This window comes from Schistocerca americana, chromosome 1, assembly GCF_021461395.2.
Source record: "Schistocerca americana isolate TAMUIC-IGC-003095 chromosome 1, iqSchAmer2.1, whole genome shotgun sequence".
In the NCBI taxonomy this organism is placed as follows: domain Eukaryota; kingdom Metazoa; phylum Arthropoda; class Insecta; order Orthoptera; family Acrididae; genus Schistocerca; species Schistocerca americana.
The window spans coordinates 147,331,093-147,358,483 of NC_060119.1; the positions used below are offsets into that span (position 1 = coordinate 147,331,093).

A 27,391-nucleotide genomic window follows, 5' to 3' on the forward strand; every position below is an offset into this window, starting at 1 on the left:
ACTCAAATTAAAATGTTGGTCCAGAATATAGCTAATCTATATCTTAGTCTTGTAAACACTCACTATACCAGAACTGTTATTGTTGTTATAGAGCGAGTTAATATAAAATTTAACGCACATCACTTTCTGTTAAAACTGCTTGAAAATTCACAACATAACACTTTACCGAAATCTTCTACTGTTATTAAGCCTCAGAATTGGTACTGATATTTTCAGAAAAACACTCTGAAAATCAAATGGTTCAAATGGCTCTGAGCACTATGGGACGGTCATCAGTCCCCTAGAACTTAGAACTACTTAAACCTAACTAACCTAAGGACATCACACACATCCATGCCTGAGGCAGGATTCGAACCTGCGACCGTAGCGGTCGCGTTGTTCCGGACTGAAGCGCCTAGAACCGCTCGGCCACAGCGGCTGGCACTCTGACAATCACTGTGCCTTACAATGGACATGAATTTCGATGGTAATTACATTTATTGGCATACCCGTACGCGCGGAATGCTCGGCTGTTCTGCAACCTGTCACTGTTAACGATAATGATGATGTGACTCTCAAAAAACCAAATTTTTGTAAAATTCTTCTCAATAGACAACATGCGATGTGCAATGAGAGTATGCAAACAGAGTCATGAAAGTAAAATGAAAACGGAGAACTAATCTTAACGACTGATAAATGAGAAAAAAAGACTCCAAATTTAACTATGCTTCATTAAGCCATGACAACAATACACCTTTGCGTAAAGTTCTCACACCTAGACAAAATTAGCAAAATATTTCTTAATAGCTTTCTTGTGTACAATTGTCTTCCTTGGACGTAATTTTCACTCTGCAGCGGAGTGTGAGCTGATATGAAACTTCCTGGCAGATTAAAACTGTGTGCCGGACCGAGACTCGATCTCGAAACCTTTGCTACAGAGTGAAATTTTCATTCTGGAAATATCCCCAGGGCTGTGGCTGAGCCATGTCTCCGCTATGTCCTCTCTTCCAGGAGTGCTAGTTCTGCAAGGTTCGCAGGAGAGCTTCTATGAAGTTTGGAAAGTAGGAGACGAGATACTGGCAGAAGTAAAGCTGTGAGGACGGGGCGTGAGTCGTGCTTGGGTAGCTCAAATGGTAGAGCACTTGCACGCTAATGGCAAAGGTTTCGAGTTCGAGCCTCGATCCGGCACACAGTTCTAATCTGCCAGGAAGTTTCGGTTGCCTTCTTTGGCAATTGTTTCAACTATCAGACAAGTCCATGTGCTTCACTATAAAATTTCGACAGCAAAGTTTAACCATACACGATGTACTAACAATAAGAAACTACAAAGTTATAAATGACTGGATTACCTTAAAAGTTGACCTTCGTCATTCTCCCATTGGAAATGTCGTGTGGCTAGGGCCTCCCGTCGGGTAGACCGTTCGCCTGGTGCAGGTCTTTCGATTTGACGCCACTTCGGCGACCTGCGCGTCGATGGGGATGAAATGATGATGATCAGGACAACACAACACCCAGTCCCTGAGCGGAGAAAATTTCCGACCCAGCCGGGAATCTAACCCGGGCCCTTAGGATTGACAGTCTGCCACGCTGACCACTCAGCTACCGGGGCGGACATTCTCCCATTAATATAACGTCATTTGCTCAGTGTCATTTCTCAAAATATGTTACTACAAAATCGTTATTTAATATTATTCCACTAAGTGACAGGCCAGCTTCCAGCCTTTTCAAACCAAGTACATGGGCAGACTGTGCAGCACACGCCTCTACTCTCTTCGAAAACGAGTAACATCTCTGACCAACATCTCTGGTCTCTTGCAAGAAATATAATATTACAGACGTTGAGCACATTTATCAAATTCGTAACTTCATTCTCATTTATGGCCAAAACTACCTGAAAATCATCATGGAAAATAGGACAGTCCCCTTTCACACTGAAGATAATGAAGAGTCAGAATTGTCAGGAAATGAAGATGACAGCAGAAAATAGAGCAGATTAGTTCCATCGACAAGGCATAGCCGTTGGATGATAGTAATAGTGTGGTATTCTGCCTTACGGCAGGTCTTGTCATGGGTTAAGCCTCTTCCACTTTTGTCTGTCCATAGCCAGTCTTTTCATTTTTGAATATTTGTCTCCTTTTATATTGTCCAACATTTGATGTCTTCTTTTTCCTCTTCTCCTTTTTCCCTCCACAATTCCTTCTATTCCTTCCTTCAATGAACAGTCCCTCCTCAAACAATGTGCAATCCAGTTCCGTTTTCTCTTTCTGATAACTTTCAGCATGTTTCTTTCTTCTGCAGCTCTTTTTAATACTTCTTCATTCCTTACTCGGTCTTCCCATTTCACTTTTTCCATTCTTCTCCATGTCCACATCTCCAGTGCCTCCATTCTTCTATCATCATCCTTCCTCAATGTCCATGTCTCCGCACCATATAGTGCCACGCTCCAGATGTAACATTTGGTAACTCTTTTCCTCAGATCTTTGTTTAGTGGTCCACAAATTAATGATAATGTATGATAATGATGATGAAAAAGTAAGAATGCGCCCGTGAAGGATCAAATGGCCAGCACGTTTCACCCTCGAATACACCCTGCAAAAGCTCAATTACACTCAGATCAGGTGACTGAGGGGTTGAGGGGGGGGAGTCGCGTACACTTCATAATTGTGTTCATTAAACCAGTCTCGAACAACCCCGGAAAAATGAAAGTGAGCAATACCGTGTTAGTACACAGGTAATTAATCAAGGAACACGATCTGTAGCAGTTCGTGAAGACGGGCGCATTGAGTACTTTTGCAGTCCAACCTTGCAATTTGCCCGCATAAAACAACAAAGCGACGAAGACGACGGTGCGACAACATCACGTCCCCCGGCAGCGCTGAAGTGCTCTTTGCTTCACAGCAGGACTGCGACGGTAAACTTGATAAGCTTCTGCTGGCGTGTTCCAAAAATAAACATGTGGGCGATTAGGAAAGACAGTAAAGGGATTCGAACGCAGAGTAGGGAGACTTAAAGTCTGCGACCGTTGCCGGTTCCGCCAACGCCGGTGCTTCACGGCTGGTATTCTCGTACGGCAGTTAAAAGCCTCGTAAAACTCGATTTCTCCAAAGTGCTCGAGAAGCGCTTCGTATTAGAGCTGAATTTCTTATATATAAGTATGCACTTTTTTCTGCGTAATTTCTCATTGCCATGTGTTTGTGTATCTCAGCCACTTTGCTTAGCATTAAGAATTGAAGAACCAAGGGTTCATTCCCATCCCAAGCTGTCACGCACACCGTACTCCGTCCCTGGCCACATGGAGGCGAACATTTTCTTTTCTCGTATTTGTATGCACCATTTACAGTTCAACAAAAATATATGGCAGTGGAACAAGAAACCAGGCCAAGTTGCAAAATTGTACTTTTTATTCATTCGATGAGTAGTTTGTGGCCGAGAGCCATTTTCAAAGCATCCTACAGAACAGGAAACCTAATTTATACTCATGCATAATACAGTTATTACCAAATTCTTAAGTATACGCCAAAGATACGGAATCTATCGTTTTAAACTTAAGTAATGAAGTCGAAAATGGCATTTCCGAAGATGTCAGAAATGTGTAATGAGCATTAACAGTGCATACAAAGTAAGTGGCAGCTTAGGCTACTCCTTCCGTTGTCGTAAGGAAACCTCGGGAAGGGGGCACGCTATCAGGAGATAGGAAACCTTTTTCGCCGCGCGGGATTAGCCGAGCGGTAGCCGGCACGGTAACTCAGCGCGGCTGGTCCCGGCGGAGGTTCGAGTCCTCTCTCGGGCATGGGGGTGTGTGTGTGTGTTTGTCCTTCGGATAATCTAGGTTAAGTTGTGTGTAAGCTTAGGGACTGATGACCTTAGCAGTTAAGCCCCACATTTTTTTGAAACCTTTTTCTTTATTAAAATGTTCTGCAACCATCAAGAATATAAGAATTCTTACAAAAACTGTAGAAGTCCACAATGAAATTGATACTATTAAAATATTTACCAAAAAGAGTCAAATACCTAAAATCATTGACCAGTAACATATGATTTCGAAAATAGGAAATTATTTTTAAGAAGAGGAAAAAGAAGAGAGGATGGGATAGCGTACAGACTAGAGCTTTGTCCCACCACCTAGGCGTTCGAAGGTAAAAATCTCGTCGAGTCATTGACGTCCAGTCGTCTTTAATTTTCACAAGTGAATTTATTTGTCCAAATGCTGTAGCCTCACTGTGTTGGGATGTCTAGTTACAAAATGTACAATGTTAAGTGAACTATGTTTACAAGTATCAGCATCTAAATCTAATATCTACATCTATGTTGGGCGTTCAGGCTTCCAATAACGCACTCGAACAATAACCGGTCACTATAACTGGATGTTCCGAAACGAATGACCTGATTTCAAAACTCCATATTTATTGATAAAACCGTAGTACGAACATGGGATGGATGCAAAATACTCAAAAAAATCTTGAAGTTTTAGGTATACTGTTACAAATGCTCTGCGTGTCCACCACCATCAGCACGAACAACATCTAGACGACGGCTAAATTCGTCATAAACTTTACGCTATGTACCTGCTTTTATAGAAATTATGGCGGCTGCTGTTCTATTATTCACGGCTTCTATGCCATGAGGTAAAGGGGGGATGAACGAACTTTCCTTCACATATGCCCACGAGAAAAAACCGCATGGGTGTCATGTCTGGCGATCTTGGAGGCCAAGAAGGCAGGCTAGTATTTCGGGCTCCCTTGCGCCCTGTTCAGCGTTTAGGAAGAGTGTCATTCAGAAACTGACGTACATTGTTGTGCCAGTGTGATCGAGCTCCATTCTGTTGTAAAATGAAGTCATCGGTGTCCTCCTGAAGTTGTGGAAACAGCCAATTCTGGCAATTTTAAGATGCTCAACGCCAGATAGGTTTCGCGGGACCCCGAGACACTGCCCTGCCTTCTTGGCGTCCAAGATCGTCACACATGACCGCAAGCGATTTTTTTTTCTTGTGGAGATAAAGTATGTGATCAAAAGTATCCGGGCACCCCCAGAAACATACGTTTTTCATATTAGGTGCATTGTGCTGACACCTACTGCCAGGTACTCCATGTCAGCGACCTCACACCGTGCGTGAGCAGAATGGGGCGCACCGCGGAACTCACCGACTTCGAACGTGGTCAGACAATTGGGCGTCACGTGTGTCATACGTCTGTACGCGAGATTTCCACACTCCTAAACATCCCTAGGTCCACTTTTTCCGATGTGGTCGTGAAGTGGAAACGTGAAGGGGCACGTACAGGACAAAAGCGTACGTACAGGCCGACCTCGTCTGTTGACTGATAGACCCCCCCGACAGTTGAATGTCGTATTGCGTAATAGGCAGACATCTATCCACACCATCACACAAGAGTTCCAAACTGCTTCAGGATCCGCTGCAGATACTATGACAGTTAGGTGGGAGGTGAGAAAACTTGGATTTTGTGGTCGAGCGGCTGCTCATAAGCCACACATCATGCCAGTAAATGCCAAACGACGCCTCGCTTGGTGTAATGAGCGTAAACATTGGACAATTGAACAGTGGAAAGACATTTTGTGGAGTGACGAATCACGGTACACAATGCGGCGATTCGATGGCAGGGTGTGGGTATGGCGAATACCCGGTGAACCTCATCTGCCAGTGTGTGTAGTGCCAAAAGTAAAATTCGGAGGCGGTGGTGTTATGGTGTGGTCGGGTTTTTCATGGAGGGCGCTTGCACCCCTTGTTGTTTTGCGTGGCACTATCACAGCACAGACATACATTGACGTTTTAAGCACTTTCCTGCTTCCCACTGTTGAACAGCAATTCGAGGATGGCGATTGCATCTTTCAACACAATCGAGCACTTTTCATAATGCACGGTCTGTGGCGGAGTTGTTACACGACAATAGAATCCCTGTAATGGACTGGCCTGCACAGAGTCCTGACCTGAATCCCATAGAACACCTTTGGGATGTTTTGGAACGCCGACTTCATGCCAGGCCTCACCGACCGACATCGATACCTCTCCTCAATGCAGTACTCCGTGAGGAATGGGCTGCCATTCCCCAAGAAACCTTCCGACACCTGATTGAACGTATGTCTGCGAGAGTGGAAGCTGCCATCAAGGCTAAGGTTGGGCCAAAACCATTGCAGCAGTACCGATGGAGGGCGCCACGAACTTGTAAGTCATTTTGGGCCAGGTGTCCGGATACTTTTGATCACATCGTGTATGTGAGGAAAAGTGTGTTCATCTTCCCTTCATCTCGTGACATAGAAGAAGTGAAGAACAGAATAACAGCCGCCATAACTTCTGTACAAGCAGATACATACTGTAAAGTTTACGACGAGTTTAGCTAACGCCTGAATGTTGTTCGTGCTGCTGATGGTGGCCACATAGAGCATTTGTAGCAGTATAGCTCAAACTTTAAGATTTTGTGAGTATTTTGCAACCATCCCATGCCTTCAGTATGTTTTTATCAATAAATATGGTGTTTTGAAACCAGCTCATTCTTATTAAGTCACCCCGTATAAACATCTATTTACACGTTCATAGTTACACTTTGGAGTAATAACCGTCCACTATCTGTGCCTAGTTTATATCTATAAATAGTAGTTGTGTGCTTATCAATAAATGTTTTATGTTAAGTACGTGTGTACTAAAATCGTTCGTAACTGAAGAGAATTTGTTAACCAGTTGGGTATGGGCTTCCTTCGTTAGTAATTAGATGTCAGGAACTCGTCTGGCCGACAAGTATGTTTCTGTACTGCTGCACGGCCACTTCAGTTTATTATCGAAATAAATGAGTTAACATTTCTTTTCTTAGGTAGCGAGCACGTTTAGTGAGTACCAGTGAAATACGTGAAACGGCAACACGCTGCCTTTGCCCCTGTATCTAGGTTCTTATCTCTGTACCAGAGTGGCGTCGGCGTGTCGGCGCAGCAGCGACCGGTGTTCCTTTAATTGCGGCGGGTTTTCTCGGCTGCGCCATAAAAGTGGGAGAGAACAGCCGGCGAGCAAGTGGCGGGATTTGTCCTGCGGAGGTGTTGGCCGAACTGGACCCCTTAAGTGGATCGCTGGGCCGTAAATTTCGTCACAGCCGGCTGACTCACGAGCTTCCGTTATTGAGGTCTCCCTGCTTCATACCGGCGCGACCAGATTACGCTGAACTCGCGTTGCCAAGTTACGCCTTTTATTTTTGGTTTTACTTTTATTTTTTATTTTTCCTGTTTTCTCTGGTTTGAGCAAGAATTTTTCTGCTCATGTTTTACACGGTCTTGGACTTTGGTTCAAAATGGTTCAAATGGCTCTGAGCACTATGGGACTCAACTGCTGAGGTCATTAGTCCCCTAGAACTTAGAACTAGTTAAACCTAACTAACCTAAGGACATCACAAACATCCATGCCCGAGGCAGGATTCGAACCTGCGACCGTAGCGGTCTTGCGGTTCCAGACTGCAGCGCCTTTAACCGCACGGCCACTTCGGCCGGCTCTTGGACTTTCAAATTTCCCGGAGAGAGATTTGTGTTTAGCTATGAAACACACAACTGTGGATGGCCTAATAACTAGCTTAATCGTACAAGAGCATAGTTGAAGATTTCGTCCTTTTAGCATAGTTGTAGATTTCGTCCTTTTGAGGTAGGACTGTTTGTTATTACCCATCCACAGGTTTATCCCCTTCCATATGTTGTTTATGAGAAAGATATTGCTGTTGCTAACACATTTTGAGGTTCCTGCATGATGAATGTCCGAATTGTATTTGTCCGGGGAAGAGAAAAATAGGCGAGGAAAGCTTCTTACTTTCGAAACTTTAAGAGTCGTCAGTCATTTACAGATGCAGGTTCTCCCTCTCTGATTGATAGATTGTATTATCGTCACGGAGAGACTTGTATTTAGCGGTAGCTAGTGCTGCAGTTTTTTCATCTTAAAATGTTAACTTTAGAATGGTCTCTTTCATGTTGGCACATTACCCTTGTTTTGTTTACTTCTCCTATGACTGTTACGTTCAACAGTTTGGCAAAACAGCATCGGCTTATCACAAATCTGTCAGCGTACCAAACCCGCTAGATGCTTCACAAATCCCGGCGTGCTACCAGATACACTTTAACAACAACAACAATAACAAGAATAATAGTAATAATAATGTAAAGTATTATATTGCTATTGTGTACAAGGTAGTTCACAGCCAGCTACCACGGTACGCAGATGAGTGCCTGATTAATGATATTGGCGGCGCGGTTTTATTACTAAGTCAGTAATTTTCCAAACTTGTTCATTCTGTCGCTATAGGTCTGCCGTCGTATTGACGTCCGTGCTTTTTTTTTTTAGTTTAGTTTCAGACTTCCCCGTGTTAGTTGAGTCGACTTTCTGCCTGTGCCTCGTACGTATATTTGCCATTGGGTCAGCGGTGATTTCCTTGACCTTTCCGCGTGTCGGCTAGCTATCATACTTTGCTTTTTCGGGTTCCGTGTATTATGTTGAAGAAATTCGTATAAAATTGTCAGCTGGCTGCATCCATATTCATACACACACACATTATGAAAACTGATATACCGGATGCTTAGAAATAAGTACAGAATTTTTGTGGAATGACAAGTTAGATATAGGCAGTCATTTTAAGTATACGGACACTGGATCGCTGACGCATATTTACGACGGTAGACGACCTCAAAAAGTCATCGTTCCGCTTGATGGTGCGATAACCAGCGTTACATATTCGTAAGTTTGGATGCCTAGTGTCATTTGATTTCATTTGTACTTGCGCCTGAACGACGAAACTCTATATTAGCTCCGTTTGTCCTCATTTGGTACTGTGTACCTGAAGTGAGCTGTCGTTTGCGTACTTCGCTTGCATCTCAACGTAATTCCTAATCAAATGTTGTACCAGAGGTACGGTAGTGTGTTGTGGAACAATGGTGTGAACTTACCAATGTAAACTGATTGTTTACTCTGTATTACCATATGTAGGACGCGGAACGTTTCATGTGGTACGAGCTTGCAGACATGCACTTGGACATTTGGTGCTGCAGGAACTATGGAAGGAGCGCGGCGTTTGTACCCAGAACGTTATCCAAACAGACGACTACCAAATCAGAGAACATGTGCTGCTGTGGATCGTCGTCTCCGCGAAAGGAGCACGTTAGGGGGAGGCTTACATGCTCTATATGAAGATGGCATCTGTTCTTTCGGACATGTTGGAAAGAACAGATGCCATCGGTGACCAAGCAGCTCTCTTAGAATGAAATGAGAATTAAATCAAGACCCTAAGCTGTCGACAGGCGTTGATATACATCATCGGGGACAATTGAAAATGTGTGCTCCGACCGGGACTCAAAGCCGGAATTTCCTGCTTACAGGGCAGACGCTCTATCCATCTGAGTCGCCGAGGGCACATGTCCACACACTACATTTGTTGTGCCCCTGCCCACTACACTCATTACTCGCGGCAGAAAATCTTACCAAGACCCGTAAGAGTTAGGGCAATGCGTGTGCATCCAGCACAGAAAAAGAAGGTCAATGGCCGGTTAGCTTTAAGTATATGTCCGAAAGAATACTATCTTCGTGTAGTCAAGGCTAACTGGCCATTGACCTCCTCCTTTTGTGCTGGATGCACACGCATTGCTCGAACTCTTACGGGTCTCGGTAAGATTTTCTGCCGCGAGTAATGAGTGTAGTGGGTAGGGGCACTACGAATGTAGTGTGTGGGTATTAAGTTGGGAATGTGGGTCTCACGGGGAGCGTGCAAGGGATAAATCCCTGTAGTCGCACTATTCTCTGTGCTCTCGGTGGCTCAGATGGATAGAGCGTCTGCCCTGTAAGCAGGAGATCCCGGGTTCGAGTCACGGTTGGGGCACACATTTTCAACTGTCCCCATTGATGTATATCAACGTCTGTCGACAGCTTAGGGTCTTGATTTAATTATCATTTCATTCCATGCTCTAGGTCGACCACGGAGTGAGTGTACCCAGTCCTGGTTTCCAGGAAAGAGTACAAAAATGTTCGACTTCTAGCAGTGTTTGAAGAACTCTGCGTGATGATCCTCGTCATCCCTGCAAGTTGTGTAATATACAGGACCTTTTATTCAACGATTTTCCAATTTGGAACGACATTGCCGTTGCTTCTAGCATCAAAGAATGCTAACTGCCGCCTTTGCGAACATTGTTTTGTGGACTGATGAATCGACTTTCACCGGCAAAGGAATGTTTAACAGTCGCAATTCGCATGTATGGTCTCGTGAGAATCCTCGAGGTACGGAAGTCCACCATTTTCAGAAACTATTTTCAGTTAATGTTTGTACTGGAATTATTCACAACCAAGCAGTGGACCGTTACATTCTTGTGCACCGTTTAACTGGTCGTCTTTACCTCGTATTTCTCGAACACGTGCATCCCGGTATTCTTGAAGATGTGCCGCCTCAAACCAGAAGACTAATATCCCTCCAGTAATATGGCGCAGTTTCCATTGCACAAATCGAGTGGGAAGATTCTGGGACGGCCAATACGGACACTACTCTGAACGCTGGTTTGGACGTAATGAACCTGTTCACTGGCCTGCAAGATCCCTAGATCTCTCACAAATTGATTTTCTTTATCTGTGGAACCACGTGAAGGCTCTTGTTTATCAAACTCCTGTAAACACTGCGGAAAGAATCGTACCTGGAATCAATGTTGCTGCAAGACACGTTCGAGATCAAGCCAATGAAACAGTACCCAATATCCGCCATTCCGTGGTTCGACAGCTTGAGTTAATGCCACCAAGCCAATGGCCCACGCTTCGAGTATTTACTGCAGTAATAACAATGCACAGTGATGTTTACTCCAGGCAAAGCGAATGCGCTTTGGCGTTGTATAGCGCACTGACCGTAAGTCAAGAGACCCCACGTTCGCATACTTAAAATGTCAGCCTATATCCAACCCATCATCCCAAATGGTTCAAATGGCTCTGAGCACTATGGGACTTAAGTTCTGAGGTCATCAGTCACCTAAAACTTAGAACTACTTAAACCTAACTAACCTAAGGACATCACACACATCCATGCCCTAGGCTGGATTCGAACCTGCGATCGTAGCGGTCGCGCGGTTCCAGACTGTAGAGCCAAGAACAGCTCGGCCACACCGGCCGGCCCCATCATCCCACGAAAATTCTGTGCTTATATCTGAAACACCTGGTATATGTGCGTGCGTGTGTGTGTGTGTGTACATGTTTGTTCGTGTACATGTTTATTCCACATCTCATCCTAAACCACTGAACCAATTTCAACCAAACTTGGTACCTATACACCTTACTGTCAAGCAATTGCTACAGAGATAAGAATCTCCAACATATCAAAGTGGTGGAGGTAGGGGTGAAAAGAAGCGTAGCCTGCGACGTGTGGTTTCCCAGACTTTACTCATACAGTATTTGAAAATGAGAGCATTTGCCAACTTGCAACGAACTTTGCACTCAATTTCAAACCCTTAAGATTTTTTTTTTCTTGCAGACAACCCATACAAAATGATGAAATGAAAAAAGTTGATCGATATTACTTTTCCGGTGTTCACGCAGTTGGAGTACCGCACGGGACATAACGTTATAATGTATTACTTCAACACATTTTCCAGACGGGCCCCCGTATATACGACTGAATGTACCTGCAAAATTGTTTCATTATACGACACTAGTTCAGGAGGTATGCCGTCAATGAACAATGAGATGCGGGAAAACTGCCGCATTATGCACGACGTTTGATTTTATTACTTCTTTGCTTCTTACTCTATTCGCAATAAATTTCGCCTATCGTATCCAAATATGTACTTAGAATTTTATATCATTGTACGACACATAGTTCAAGAGATACGGCGTCATAAACATTAATCCCAAGGCAAGACGCTGCGTGGCACGGTCGTGGATGCAAAGCTACGAATAAATACCTAGGCAACGCCGAGTTTCTCTACTAGAATGTCATTATATTATTATAATAGCTATTATTACCAGCAGCTGCTGCTACACGGGTATCTCGTATTTCTTACTGATATTTTACACGATCTTTGTTTTTGTACGTATTTAACTTTTTTAAAAAACAAACTAAATTGTTGAAACTTCCTGGTAGATTGAAACTGTGTGCCGGACCGAGACTCGAACTCGGGATCTTTGCCTTTCGCGGGCAGGTTAGTTAGGACTCCTGAAAGAAAGGATATTGCGGAGACATTGCTTAGCCACAGCCTGGGGGACGTTTCCAGAATGAGATTTTCACTCTGCAGCGGAGTGTGCGCTGATATGAAACTTCCTGGCAGATTAAAACTGTGTGCCTGACCGAGACTCGAACTCAGGATGTTTTTGGAGCACTTGCCCGCGTAAGGCAAAGGTCCCGAGTTCGAGTCTCGGTCCGCAACACAGTTTTAATCTGCCAGGAAGTTTCATACCAGCGCACACTCCGCTGTAGAGTCAAAATCTCATTCTGCAACCAAATTGTTGACTAGGAAACAACAGTTTTCAACTATGTCTAGTGCCTTCCACCTCATTCATGTGCCAACAAAAACTGTCACGCTAATTTTAAACATAAATTGCATGTAGTGATGCCGTTATCCCGTCGGCTGTAACGACACATTGCTATATGGAAAGATGGTGCAGTTCCCCATAAAGTTTCATTGCCGTGTTGGCATCAATTACTGATACCAAAACGCTTCGTAGCGAGAAGGGCAGACATTGAGGAAATGACCTGTCTCTGTGCGATTGCGAATATCTGGAGGAGACAGAACGCCGAGAAAGGATACTAGGGGTGACTGTGACAACGATTACGAGCGGCGTGGGGGAGGTATGCGAGCAGAGAGCGGAATACGTGTGTGGGGAACCCGATGTAGGAGCAGAGAAGATACGGCCGTGGGTCTGGGACAAGGGCAGCCGGGAGAGCGAGTAATTGCGAAGTTGATTACATTTTAAGCGGCCTTGGGCCGCCTAATGAATCGCTCCGCCGGGAGGCTGGTGGGTAGGCCATTCCGTGGCTAGGCCGCCTCCGTGGCTGCCCCATCTCCCGCCGGAAGGCCTGGCCGGCTAATAAGCGACGAAGGGGGCCGCGAGATGACTCGGCGTTGGGCCACAGTTTAACAGCCGGTGGCCGCAAGGCAGCTGGGGACATTCCCCGTATCCACTGTCGGCTGCTGGGGTGAACGACCACCAAGCTTCGACACGAAGCAGAACAGTATTGTACAGCCCCGGCGAACCATTACATTTCATCTAAATCCATGAAATGAACACCCTTAGCTGCTTACAGGGGTTGACATACGTCAACGGGGACAGATGAAAATGTGTGACTCGAACCCGGGACCTCCTGCTCACATGGCAGACGCTCTATCCATCTGAGCCACCGAGGACACAGAGGATAGCCCGACTGCAGGGATTTATCTCTGGCACGCCTCCCGCGAAACCCACATTCTCAACGTATTGTCCCGCACTACATTCGTAGTGCCCCCGCCCATTATACTCATTACTCGTGGCGCGTTGCCGATTCCCGTAAGAGTTCGGGCACTGTTTGTGCATTCGCACAGAGGAAGAAGATGGTCAAGCGGCCGGTGAGCCTTAACTATATATATGCTAAGATAGTATCTGTTCTTTCGGACATGTGGCTCAGATGGATAGAGCGTCTGCCATGTAAGCAGGAGATCCCGGGTTCGAGTCCCGGTCGGGGCACACATTTTCATCTGTTCCCGTTGACGTATGTCAACGCCTGTAAGCAGCTAAGGGTGTTCATTTCATTGTAATTTCATTCTAACGAGCTGCATGGTCACCGATGGTATCTGTTCTTTCGGACATGTCCGAAAGAACAGATACCATCTTAGTATATATAAATCCATATTCTGCAAACCACTGTGAGCTGCATGCTGTCGGGCACTTAACGTTGTACCACGGTTACGCATTTGTTCCATTCCATTGGCGTATGGAGCGCGGCGAGAATAATGTTGTTTTGAATGCAGCTGAGTGCGCTGTAATTAGTCGCCGGCCGTTGTGGCCGAGAGGTTCTAGGCGCTTCAGTCCGGAACCGCGCTGCTGCTACGGTCGCAGATTCGAATCATGCCTCGGTCATGGATGTGTGTGATGTCCTTAGGTTAGTTAGGTTTGAGTAGTTCTAAGTCTAGGGGACTGATGACCTCAGCTGGTAAGTCCCATAGTGCTTAGAGCCATCTGTAAATTAGTCTAATTTTCACTTCGCGGTCCCTACTTGAGCGATGTGTGGGGCGTAATAGTACCCGATGTTGAAAAATTATCGGGGTTATAAGGCCTTGTGTCATCTTCTTCTGCTTTAGAGTCTCATTGGACCACTTCAGTCATTTTCTGGTCATCTTCTTCAGTACGTTTTCTTTCAGAATTGCCCAGTATCTTTTCATTCGTTCTGATCTTTTTTGTTTTTGCTCATCTGCAAATACCGTTTTCATTGTACAAAACGTCCCATATAAAACCGGTACCCGTCTCGCCCATAATTCAAGTAACAGTCAACTAATTAAAAAAGAATAGCAACATGTAGTTACCTGTAGATAAGAGACGTTGGTTCAAATGGCTCTAAGCACTATGGGACTTAAAATCTGAGGTCATCAGTCCCCTAGACTTAGGACTACTTAAACCTAAGTAACCTAAGAACATCACACACATCCATGCCCGAGGCAGGATTCGAACCTGTGACCGTAGCAGGTGTGCGGTTCCCGACTGAAGCGCCTAGAACCGCTTGGCCGCAGGGGCTGGCCTTTTGTTGTTAATTTCTGTAGTAATGTTCCATTTAAGATTGTCAGTCCTGCGAGGAATGTTAGCAAACACTGTGCTTTTTAGTGTGCCCCATAAAAAAAAAGACACGATGTTAAGTCTGGGAACCTTGGGGGACCAGAGACCTCAGATCTGGAAAGAACTCGGCTATCGACTCTACGGTGCTCACATTGAACACTTGTAAGAAAAGCTGTTTGAGTTGCTCTTTCATTCAATATATTATTTATAACTGTAAGTGGAATGAATAGAGGCTAAATAGCCTGAGATGCCGCATAGCATACTCATTTTGGAACACCCTCTGTACTCGTGCATTCCTCGAGTAATTCTGGGTCTTGAAAATTTTTAGGTAAGCCTTCGCGGGATAGTTGGCTCTTGTCTTAAGAAGTCTTGCAACACAGCATTTCCGTGGCACCTTTCCGCGAGTCAAATGGCCCTGAGCACTATGGGACTTAAATTCTGAGGTCATCAGTCCCCTAGAAATTAGAACCACTTAAACCTAACTAACCTAAGGACATCACAGACATCCATGCCCGAGGCAGGATTCGAACCTGCGACCGTAGCGGTCACGTGGTTCCAGACTGTAGCACTTAGAACCGCTCGGCCACCCCGGCCGGCTCCGCGAGTAAAACAACTATGTCACCGCTCATGCCGCCCTTCTTTTTATACGCTCCATATCCCTTGGTATTCATATTTGTTATGTGCTTCACATATTTCAACCTCAAATTATTGTTATTTTGAATCATTCTTTGTAAATGTTGTAGATAAAACAAAAGGAAAGAAAGCTGTAAAAAGATGAAAAACGAAAATTGTAAGATGTACGACCTGTTTTAAACATTAGGTAACAGGTCTATAATTTGGCAATAAATAATAAATGTGCTTCACATCTTTGAGCCGTGTTCTAGGATGAGTCGGACGAATGTATTGTAAACAACTTCCTTTTTCGGCTGCTTGCATTTCCCTGTTGTCCTACCGATGAAACGAAATCTGCTCATCAAAAATGCTTCAAATGGATCTGAGCACTATGGGACTTAACTTCTAAGGTCATCAGTCCCCTGGAACTTAGAACTACTTAAACCTAACTAACCTATGGACATCAGACACATCCATGCCCGAGGCAGGATTCGAACCTGCGACGTATCGGTCGCGCGGTTCCAGACTGTAGCGCCTAGAACCGCTCGGCCACCCCGCCCGGCAAATCTGCTCTACCCTCGACTGAACACATGGATGAGCACAAGTAGATGGGTACAGTATTTCTTGACATGCAAGGAGCATTTCACTTAGCACCATATCATCACTTCACTAACTAAACTCCCATCATATGGGTTGTCAAACAAAACTGTGACTGGAATGGGGATTTCTCGGTAGGGAGGAGACTGCATATTATATTGGATGGTGAGTCGTCGACAGAAGGGACTTCAGCCGTGCTTCACATCTCAGAATATTCGTCAAGTCTGTGGGAACAATTTCAGAGAGACATAATTGGGCATTTTGAACGCATACCAGGGAACAACTGAAATGGCAGTCGCAGGTAGGTAAGACACTAAGTATCCCGCAAAAGCGTACTTACAGAACTTCAAGAACTAGTGTTAAGAGGAATGTCTAGAGATATTCTTCGGGCCCGTAGAATATTTTGTAACACCCCGCCCGTCACTTATCTGGTTTTGGTGTGTCTTCACCCCAGGTAATTCACTAACAGATCAACAGAGTGTGCAAAACTGCCGCAATGTCGGATAACGCAAAGAAAGTAATAAGGCCCTGTGACTCCTGATTGAACTGCGTTGGCAGTGTTGACATTAATTGGTTCAGAATTGATCCCTTTTAATTAAAAAGGGGTGCACATTGATATTATATTCAGTTATTGAACACTAGATGCAAATGTTGAACATAAAATTAATTAAGAAAGTGACTTGAGATTACAGCTACTTGATTGAAAACAGATGCAGTCGATTAGCACAGATTTATTTTAACTCACGACCTTCAATCATCACATTACATGACTCTCCGAACAGGCAGTGGTAATAAATTGCGTTTGCGTGGAGTAAATCGCGATAAATCAAAAGTAATTCCTATCGACTGACCCAGGCGTAATGCGAAGTGCGAGAAGAATTCTACAATACACGGCCCATGAAACCCTCGTGGAAACTTTGCCGATGTGGTCCAGCAAATTAATGAGTGACCGGAGCGGGCGCAATATCACCGAATACAGCGTTGCGGAGCGGTGTCGTCGTGCGGACGTCGGCCGACCTCGTGGTGCTGCAAGGCTGTGCTCGTCTATTCACTCCTAGCTATCTTGCTCAGTACATAGCTGAACCAAAACTTCCTTTGTTCAGCCCTACTGCTCGCCCAACGTGAGTTAGGTGATCTTTAATGACTTCATGTAGGGGGCATAGCTCTTGCCATCTTACAATTTCACTGATTACATGGCGCACAGTGATGTTTGGGCATCAGTATTCGCGTGCTCGACAGAGAAATGCAACGGAAAGATCCCTAAAATATGATACACTGCGAAGAATTCCCTCACAGTGACTCAATAGTGGTTTGCAGAGTATATATAAGGATTTATTTATTTAACCTGATCTGATTAGGACCATCAGCCGCTCTCTTATTTCGCACCAAGGGCTCACACGTACAATAACGTTTGTACATCATATTTACCTAAGAAATAACCGTTGCAATTTGACAAAAAGTATTAAAATCATTTGAGTGTCTATAGTGACATTGCTATTCTGAGTGAAAGTGAAGAAGAATTACATGATCTGCTGAATTGAATGAACAATCTAATGAGTACAGAAAAGGGATTGAGAGCAAATCGAAGAAAGACGGAAGTAACGAGAAGTAGCAGAAATGAGAATGGCGAGAATCTTAACATCAGGAGTGATGGTCACGAAGTAGCTGAAGTTAAGAAATTCCACTACCTAGGCAGTAAAATAACCAATGACGGCCGGAGGAAGGAGGACATCAAATGCAAAAAGGGCATTCCTGGACAAGAGAAGTGTACTAGTATCAAACACAAGTCATAATTTGAGGAAGAAATTTCTGAGAAAGTACGTCTGTAGTACAGCATTGTATGGTAGTGAAACACGGACTGTGGGAAAACAGGAACAGAAGAGAATCGAAGAATTTAGGATGTGGTGCTACAGATGAATGTTGAAAATTAGGTGGACTCGTAAGGTAAGGAATGAGGAGGTTCTGCGCAGAATCGGAGAGGAAACGAATATGTGCAAAACACTGACAAGCATAAGAGAGGATGATAGGACATCTGTTAAGACATGACTTCTATGGTACTAAGAGGGACCTGCAGAGGGCCAAAACAGTGGAGGAAGACAGAGATTGCAATATATCTCAGTGTAGACAAGTGAGATGTGCTGCGAATACATAGAAAGGAAGATCCTTTACCATTTAGCTAAAATATAGCAGGTCAGAACTGGAAGCAGTTAATTCCATGAAGTATCTGGGAGTAGGCATTAGGACTGATTTAAAATGGAATGACCATATAAAATTAATCGTCGGTAAAGCAAATGCCAGACTGAGATTCATTGGAAGAATCCTAAGGAAATGCTGTCCGAAAACGAAGTTGGTTACAGTACACTTCTTCGCCCACTGTTTGAATACTGCTAAGCAGTGTGGGATCCGTACCAGATAGGGTTGATAGAAGAGATAGAGAAGATCCAACAGAGAGCAGCGCGCTTCGTTACAGGATCATTTAGTAATCGCGAAAGCGTTAGGGAGATGATAGATAAACTCCAGTGGAAGACACGGCAAGAGAGACGCTCAGTAGCTCGGTACGGGCTTTTGTTAAAGTTTCGAGAACATACCTTCACCAAGGAGTCAAGCAGTATATTGCTCCCTCCTATGTATATCTCGCGAAGAGTCCATGAGGATAAAATCAGAGAGATTGGAGTCCATACAGAGGCATGCCGACAATCTTTCCTTCCACGAACAATACGAGACTGGAATAGAAGGGAGAACCGATAGAGGTACTCAGGGTACCCTCAGCCACACACCGTCAGGTGGCTTGCGGAATGTGGATGTAGATGTAGATATATCCAGCAAATGATTGAGGACGTAGGTTGCAAGTATTACACTGTGATGAAGGAGTTGGGCCAGGAAAGGAATTCGTGGCGTGCCGCGGCAAACCAGTCAGAAGAATGAAGAGGGGGGGGGGGGGGGGAAGTAATACTGATTACGAACTAATGATGTTAGCAGTGGCAGTATTTTTACTTCTGCTGATGTCGCTGCCACTAACAGTGATAATAGTAATAGTAATAATAATGGTGGTGATGATTCTGTATGAATGCATGGTGTCTTTTCTTTCGAACATGTCCGAAAGAACAGACACCACGCATTCATATAATGATAAGCCCAGCTGGGCAATGGATCCACATTCTTCAGTGCGAATGCACAAATACGTCCGACCTCCTGTGGGAAACTCTGGGTAGCGAACGGGAGTACTATGGTCAGGAGTTGCGGATAGGCGGCGCTCGTTGGGAGTGTGGATCTGTCGTGAGGTGTACCGGGGTAAGTTCGTGCAGTTACGATGACGCTGTGTCCCGGATGACGCAGTGGTTACGGCACCTGCCTGGTAAACAGGAGGTCCCGGGTTTGAATCCCGGTCCGGTACACATTTTCACTCGTCACCGCTGACTTCGCTTATGTCTCGCTGCAGCTGACAGCAGTGCTCCTCCTTCAATTTACATGTAATAATGGTTCTGGCAGATAAAGAAAGAATTATAGGTGTACAAAATAGATGTTTTCTGATACAGCAAGTCCTGGGGAGAGAAAGTAGGTATGACATCATTCCATTTCATACCCTTACTTACTTATTGTTACTCCTAGTATAGTTCACTGATTCCAACTGTGACTCACTGATGTTGCAGTCGTAGGATAGTACAGTTCCTCGTTTCGTGAAACACACAATTTCACACTCACGTACACTTAAGGTAGGTTTCAAATGGCTCTGAGCACTATGGGACTTAACTTCTGAGGTCATCAGTCCCCTAGAACTTAGAACTACTTAAACCTAACTAGCCTAAGGACATCACACACATCCATGCGATTCGAACCTGCGACCGTAGCGGCCGCGCGGTTCCAGACTGAAGCGCCTAGAACCGCTCTGCCACTTCGGCCGGCACTTAGGGCAGGTTGCCTTAACACAAATAGCATAACATACAAGGGTAATCCCAAGAGTAAGGTCTCCTATTTTTTTATAAGGACAAAGATCAGTTTATTTCTACAATGGTTTACATCAGTTTACAGCTTGAACAGTTGACTATTTTTCGACATAATCACCATTTCTGTCGATGCATTTTTGTAGACGCTGTGGCAGTTTTTGTACGCCCGTCATACCAGCTCGCCGCCATGCTGTTCAGAAAGATATCAACCTCTTCTTTCACCTTGTCGTCGGAGCCGAATCGCTTTCCGGCCAAATGTTCTTTTAACCTAGGGTACAGGTGATAGTCACTGGGTGCCAAGTCAGGAATATAGGGTGGGTGGGCGATTACGTTCCACTGAAACTGTTGTAGGAGAGCAACGGTTTGCTGAGCGATGTGTGGGCGAGCGTTGTCATGGAGAATGTGTACGCCCTTACTCAACATACCTCTTCTGAATCGCCCGTTTGAGTTTTTTCAGAGGCTCTCAGTGCCTGTCAGCGTTAATTGTGGTCTCAGCGATTCAGCTCCGACGAAGAGGCGAAGGAAGAGATTCATAACTTTCTGAACAGCATGGCGGCGAGCTGGTATGACATGGGCATAAAAAAAACTGTCACAGCGTCTACAAGAACGCATTGACAGAAATGGTGATTACGTCGAAAAATAGCTACATGTTCAAGCTGTAAACTAATGTAAACCATTGTAGAAATAAACTGATCTATGTACTTATAAAAAAAAGGATACCTTACTTTTGAGATTACCCTCATATATCACACGGAAAAGGTGTACAAAAGTAAGTCATGGGTGTACATTTTTTTTTTCCTCCAATTCGATGAAATGACTCAACTTTATTAAACACTAGAGTCTGACAGTGCTAATATTGGTTATACGCTAAAAACATCAAGTTTGTACTTCAGTCGCTGTTTATATTACCGTTAACTACGCGTTTCGATGCTTGTGCAGTCATCACATTGCGGGTTCCGTTAGATTAACATCGCTGAATATAGTTGCGACAAGGACATATGACGTGTTTTCCAGACACGGATGCGGCAAGTTGACAGCCCACCGTAGAGTCATTCTGTTGTATGCCAACGACATTTATGATTACCTTGTAATGAGACAGTTACATAACATAACCTGGGAATGATCCTGCATTTAATGTATTACGTACTACAGGAATGTTCACACTTTACACTCCAATTTGCGATGTGTTTTATTACAGGCACGTTTGCTTCATTGCACTCTGTAACCTTTTGGAGAATATTCGTTCTAACCATACATTAGATATATGTATGTGAGCATTCGGGTACGCTGAACATTTTTTGTTCTTGTTGCCGGCGGGGAGGCCGAGTGGTTCTAGGCGCTACAGTCTGGAACCGCGCGACGGCTACGGTCGCAGGTTCGAATCCTGCCTCGGGCATGGGTGTGTGTGATGTCCTTAGGTTAGTTAGGTTTAAGTAGTTCTAAAGTTAAGTCCATAGTGCTCAGTGCCATTTTTTTTGTTTTTGTCGCCATAGTAAAAGACATTGCCTACAAAGCCACGTGACTGTGGAACGGCGTAAATGAAAGGTTGCCCACAAGCGTTCTGCAGATTCTGGATGTTATTACATCGCTAGTGCTGACAGACACCGTTCAAAAATACCATGAATTTCGTACGCTCCGTTCGTAGGCATCTTAACAATTTGTAGTAGTTATCTGGAATGAATTATGGTTCAAATGGTTCTGAGCACTATGGGACTCAACATCTGAGGTCATCAGTCCCCTAGAACTTACCACTACTTAAACCTAAGTAACCTAAGGACATCACACACATCCATGCCCGAGGTAGGATTCGAACCTGCGACCGTAGCGGTCGCGCCGTTCCAGACTGAAGCGCCTAGAACCGCTCTACCGGGAATGAATTATGCTTAAATCTTTAAAGAGATAAACGCAAGGACATGTCGCTGCTTCCGACAAGAGTCACAGCTGAGATTTCACCAAGTTTTGATGCAGAAAAAGAAGGGATAGCCACCGTTGTGTTTCACGTTTTGCACTGCACTTCCTCATATTGCAGAGTCTCTGATCTGATCAATCATGCACCGGCGGAATTTCGATGTGGTTTCCAAGTACGTCAAAGTCAAAGTTTGCTGAATTGAGAGCTAAGACATGCAGCAAATTTTAGAGGAGGAAATTCTTCTATTTTTACTTTGTGGTACAATCTTTTTTAATCTTCGTTCATCATAAGGTAAACTAAAATATTAATCGCACATAATCATTTTCCATGTCATGGGTACTAGGAGTACAATATCCTATTGTGACTACTTCAAAATAAGCGCAATGGCTTGCAGATGTGTGCAATCCAAGAGCAACGTTTGAGTCTGTGCTATACAGAGTGTCCAAGTAGGAATGGCCAGTATTCAGGGATACGACAGGAACGAACATTCGAAGCAAAAAGGTTTAGTAAACATGGGTTCTAAAATGCATAACTTGAGTACTATGAGCACTTGTTCAGTGGAAGAGATGTGTTTCACAGTAGTGAAGATAATGATAAGTGTTCATAGCTCTTAAGCAATGCACTTTAGAGTCCGTCTTAACTAGTTATTTTTTTTTCCTTTTGCTGTATACTACCATCTCTCAGAATATGGAAAGCAAAGAGCTTGCAGTCGAAGAGGTCTGTTTTATAGTGTCGAAAGTGAACAAGTGATCATAGCTCTTCAGAAGTTTACTGTACTCTTTTGCTTCGAATGATGTTTCGTGTCATATCCTGGAAATTGACCACTCCTGCAGGGACGCCCTATATAAATATCTGCAGGGAAACGTTGCTCTAAATATGTAGACATTCAATCGATTGACTTGCAGCGCACTACCGAATTTATGTGGCATTTGTCTCGTAAACTTATGGCTATTTCACTATGTCTCGATGTTTTCTAAAACATAAAGCGCCTCTTACCAGTATGATAGCCATAATTACACTTTTTTGGTACTTAGTATGAAAAGTAACTGTTCCTACTTTGACGTATTTTGATCTGAAACCGTGGCAAGAAAGATTATTGACAATTGTTGTTAGTAATTACAAAACGTCTAAAAACAGTGTCATATTTACGTTTTGATCTTAGCGCAAAAGCAGTCCGGAACCGCGCGACTGCTACGATCGCAGGTTCGAATCCTGCCTCGGGCATGGATGTGTGTGATGTCTTTAGGTTAGTTAGGTTTAAGTAGTTCTAAGTTCTAGGGGACTGATGACCACAGTAGTTAAGCCCCATAGTGCTCAGAGCCATTTGAACCATTTTTTTTAGCGCAAAATGTAAGCAACAGTGTTATACAAAAGACAAGTAATAATCCCAGTTTGACGTTAGCGACTTGTGCAGCACACTTTACTTACTCTTTACACGCATCTGCTGTGTGCTTCTTCTTTACACGCATCTGCTGTGTGCTTCTGACGGGAGAACGTAGGGGGAGAGAGAGAGAGAGAGAGAGAGAGAGAGAGAGAGAAATGGTTCAAATGGCTCTGAGCACTATGCGACTTAACTTCTGAGGTCATCAGTCCCCTAGAACTTAGAACTAATTAAACCTAACTAACCTAAGGACATCACACACATCCATGCCCGAGGCAGGATTCGAACCTGCGACCGCAGCGGTCACGCGGTTCCAGACTGAAGCGCCTTTAACCGCACGGCCACACCGGCCGGCAGAGAGAGAGAGAGAGAGAGAGAGAGAGAGAGAGAGAGAGAGAGGAGGGGGGGGGGGTTGGGGGATTGTGTGAAGTGGCAACAATATTTTTCTGGTATTACTACTCACGAATGAATCATAAAAATATCGTTCTGTTGCAGGTGATGTTGTTTCGCCCACTTCGTACAACGGCACTGGTGCGTCTGAAACGTAAGTTCTACGGCTGCTTCAAAAACCTGTACATCTAGTTGTGGTAATGTCAGCGCATAGATCTGCTATCGGCTGCGAGGGCTACTAGCTTTTATATTTACAGGACATCGCTTCTTGGTTTTTTCACTGGCCAACTTCGGATACTATTAGCGTCCGTAGAGTTTCGAGATGGTCGTAAAGATACATTTTTATGCCAGGAAAATACACTATCAGAAGAAGAAGTGACTTAGCACTACAAAGGTATAATTTAAATGGCGTATTTTGAAGTACGCTTCTGACTGAAGAAATAAAAAAATTCCATACGTTCATATAACTTTGCTGCATTTAACAGCGTGACTAATTTACGTGACGTTTATCTCATAGCGATATAATCTGTATATCTCAATAGAAAACCTGCACGAATATTCTGCTTCTTATGCCACAGGTCTTGGAGTTCTGCCAGACCGTAATTTTGTAGCCAGTGTCAGTCTTCATATGCCGTGCCGTCCTCCCCATTGTCCATAAATTCCCTTCCTTCGCTAACGGTGCCCCTCAGATACTAGTAAAATGCTCCCTCTCCTCCTTCCGTGCATTATACAGGGTGATTTTGCTTAATGGGGACGAATTGCAGGGAACGATCCATGCGAAGATAAAAAGCAAAAAAAAGGTCACAAGGACACATGGCCGCAAACGCGTTTCAAGGGAGGTACAGCCACATGAAGTTGCAGACAAAAGATTTCTGATAGTGTATGGTTCAGTGGCTGAAAGCAATATGAGAACGCCGCCAGGCAAGTTGGGATTATCTCTCTGTAGAGCAAAATGCCCTATTTTCGGATAGCTATGTATGTAAATGTATGGTTGGTTAAAAATCATCCAAAAGCTTCCCAAAACGACTGACGTATGTAAAACATAATAAATTTTGGTTATATATTACCTGTTATAGCGAAAAACGACAGATGAAATTTTAATAACTTATGGAAAAAAAACTTGTGAACTTTGGAGAGTGTACTAAAAGGGTGCGCAATTTCAGATATTGTGGTTCTTAATTTCGGATAGGGATATTTCGTAAGGAAAAATCAAGATTGCATACGTATAGGAATATTGTTTGGTTACAAAAATTAATGTTGAGATATTCCAATTTTAAAACAGTAATGATGCACTTACAACTACAGTGAGGCTATCATTTTCAGTTTTCACATTTGTACGTCTTCCAGCTATGTTTCTCAGTCCCAGCACACAATTCACGTACCCATCGCAAGCATCCTAAACACATTATCCAATCTTCTCCAGATATGTCTTCCCGGTATAGGACAGAATAACAGAAGCATTCGTGATCTGCGAGGTCGCGGTCTTTGTTAACTCACATGCCAATTTTCCTTGTCGCCTACTCATTTTAGCCACCTTTGTGTTCTTCTGGCTAGCCTCTTGGGTGCTTTGATGTTTGTTTAAGTAGTTCTAAGTCTAGGGGACTGATGACAGATGTTAAGTCCCATAGTCCCCAGAGCCATTTAAACCATTTTTTGAAGATTCTCCCAGTTCTAAAATTGCAGTCTTGCATTTCAGCTTGTCTTGAGCTGAAGGCTCTTTCTAAAGCACATTTTATTCCTGTCCTAAAGCCCAGTTTCTCTTTAAAGTTTCATGCCTTTACGTTACTTAAAAGTGTTGATTTTGGCACTTAAAACGTTTTGGACGCCTTTGAAAAGCCCATTTATTTATTTCTAATGGTTTCCATTGGTTTTGTCGTATTGTTCTTTTCCCTACACTTTCTTTTGATCCCAGAAGTCTCCCGAAAAGAGATAAGAAGCGAAATCTACACTATGTGATCAAAAGTATGCAGACACCTGGTTGAAAATGACTTATATGTTCGTGGCGCCCTCCATCGGTAATGCTCAATTCACTATGGTGTTGCCTCACCCTTTGCCTTGATGACAGCTTCCACTCTCGCAGGTGTACATTCAATTAAGTGCTGGGAGGTTTCTTGGGGAATGGCAGCCCATTCTTCACGGAATGCTGCGCTGAGGAGAGGTATCGATGTCGGTCGGTGGGGCCTGGCACGAAGTCGGCGTTCCAAAACATCCCAAAGGTTTTCTATAGCATTCAGGTCAGGACTCTGTGCAGGCCAGTCCATTACAGGGATGTTATTGTCGTGTAACCACTCCGCCACAAACCGTGCCTTATAAACACTGCTCGATCGTGTTGGAAAACGCCATCCCCGAATTGCGCTTCAACAGTGGGAAGCAAGAAGGTGCTTAAAACACCAGTGTAGGCCTGAGCTGTGATAGTGCCACACAAAACAACAAGTGGTGCAGCCCCCTCCATGAAAAACACGGTCACACCATAACACCACCGCCTCCGAATTTTACTATTGCCCTACACACGCTGGCAAATGACTTTCCACCGGGCATTCGTCATACCCACACCGTGCCATCGAATCGCTACATTGTGTACTGTGATTCGTCACTACACAAAATGTCTTTCCACTGCTCAATCGTCGATTGTTTCCTCTCCTTACACCAAGCGAGGCGTCGTTTGGCATTTACCGGCGTGATGTGTGGCTAATGAGCAGCCGCTCGACCATGAAATCCAAGTTTTCTCACCTTCCGCCTAACTGTCATAGTACTAGCAGCGGATTCTGATGCAGTTTGGAATTCTTGTGTGATGGTCTGGATACATGTCTGCCTATTACGCAATACGGCCTCCTTCAAATGTTGGGGGTCTCTGTCACTCAACAGACAAGGTCGGCCTGTACACTTTTGTGCTGTACGTTTCCCTTCACGTTTCCACTTCACTATCACATCGGAAACAGTGGACGTAGGGATGTTTAGGAGTGTGGATGTCTCGCATACAGACGTATGATACAAGTTACAACCAATTACCTGACCACGTTCGAAGTCTGTGACTTCCGCGGAGCGCCCCATCTGCTCTCTCACAATGTCTAATGATTACTGAGGTGACTGATATGGAATACCTGGCAGTAGGTGGCAGCACAATGCACCTAATATGTGGGGTGTCCGGATACTTTTGATCACATAGTGTACAAAGGGGCGCATTTGTCAGAGGGTCGAAATTCGTTGCCCTAACAGTATCCGAGATTAGGCACCTGAACCATTTGTCAAACTTGGCCGGGATTCGGAAACATGTAATGAATTATCGCTTTTAGAAACTACTCATAAGTTTCATTATACGAGGGCAGTTCAATAAGTAATGCAACACATTTTTTTTCTCGGCCAATTTTGGTTGAAAAAACCGGAAATTATTTGTGGAATATTTTCAAACATTCCCGCTTCGTCTCGTATAGTTTCATTGACTTCCGACAGGTGGCAGCGCTGTACGGAGCTGTTAAAATGGCGTCTGTAACGGATGTGCGTTGCAAACAACGGGCAGTGATCGAGTTTCTTTTGGCGGAAAACCAGGGCATCTCAGATATTCATAGGCGCTTGCAGAATGTCTACGGTGATCTGGCAGTGGACAGAAGCACGATGAGTCGTTGGGCAAAGTGTGTGTTATCATCGCCGCAAGGTCAAGCAAGACTGTCTGATCTCCCCCGTGCGGGCCGGCCGTGCACAGCTGTGACTCCTGCAATGGCGGAGCGTGCGAACACAGTTCGAGATGATCGACGGATCACCATCAAACAACTCAGTGCTCAACTTGACATCTCTGTTGGTAGTGCTGTCACAATTGTTCACCAGTTGGGATTTTCAAA

General features: G+C 44.3%; 1 protein-coding gene and 1 non-coding gene across 5 annotated transcripts in view; both read left to right on the forward strand.

Moving 5' to 3' along the window:
- Nucleotides 1–27,391, forward strand: part of LOC124551307 (protein-tyrosine sulfotransferase-like) — a 911,580-nt gene that overhangs the window by 366,909 nt on the left and 517,280 nt on the right. For all 4 annotated transcript variants that reach the window (XM_047126327.1, XM_047126332.1, XM_047126319.1 and 1 more), the window contains one exon: nucleotides 23,661–23,709. The gene's annotated coding sequence lies outside the window, so the exon portion shown is untranslated. The remainder of the gene's footprint in view (nucleotides 1–23,660; nucleotides 23,710–27,391) is intronic.
- Trnat-ugu lies at nucleotides 9,753–9,827 on the forward strand. Its single transcript has one exon. It is a non-coding gene; the product is annotated as a tRNA-Thr (tRNA).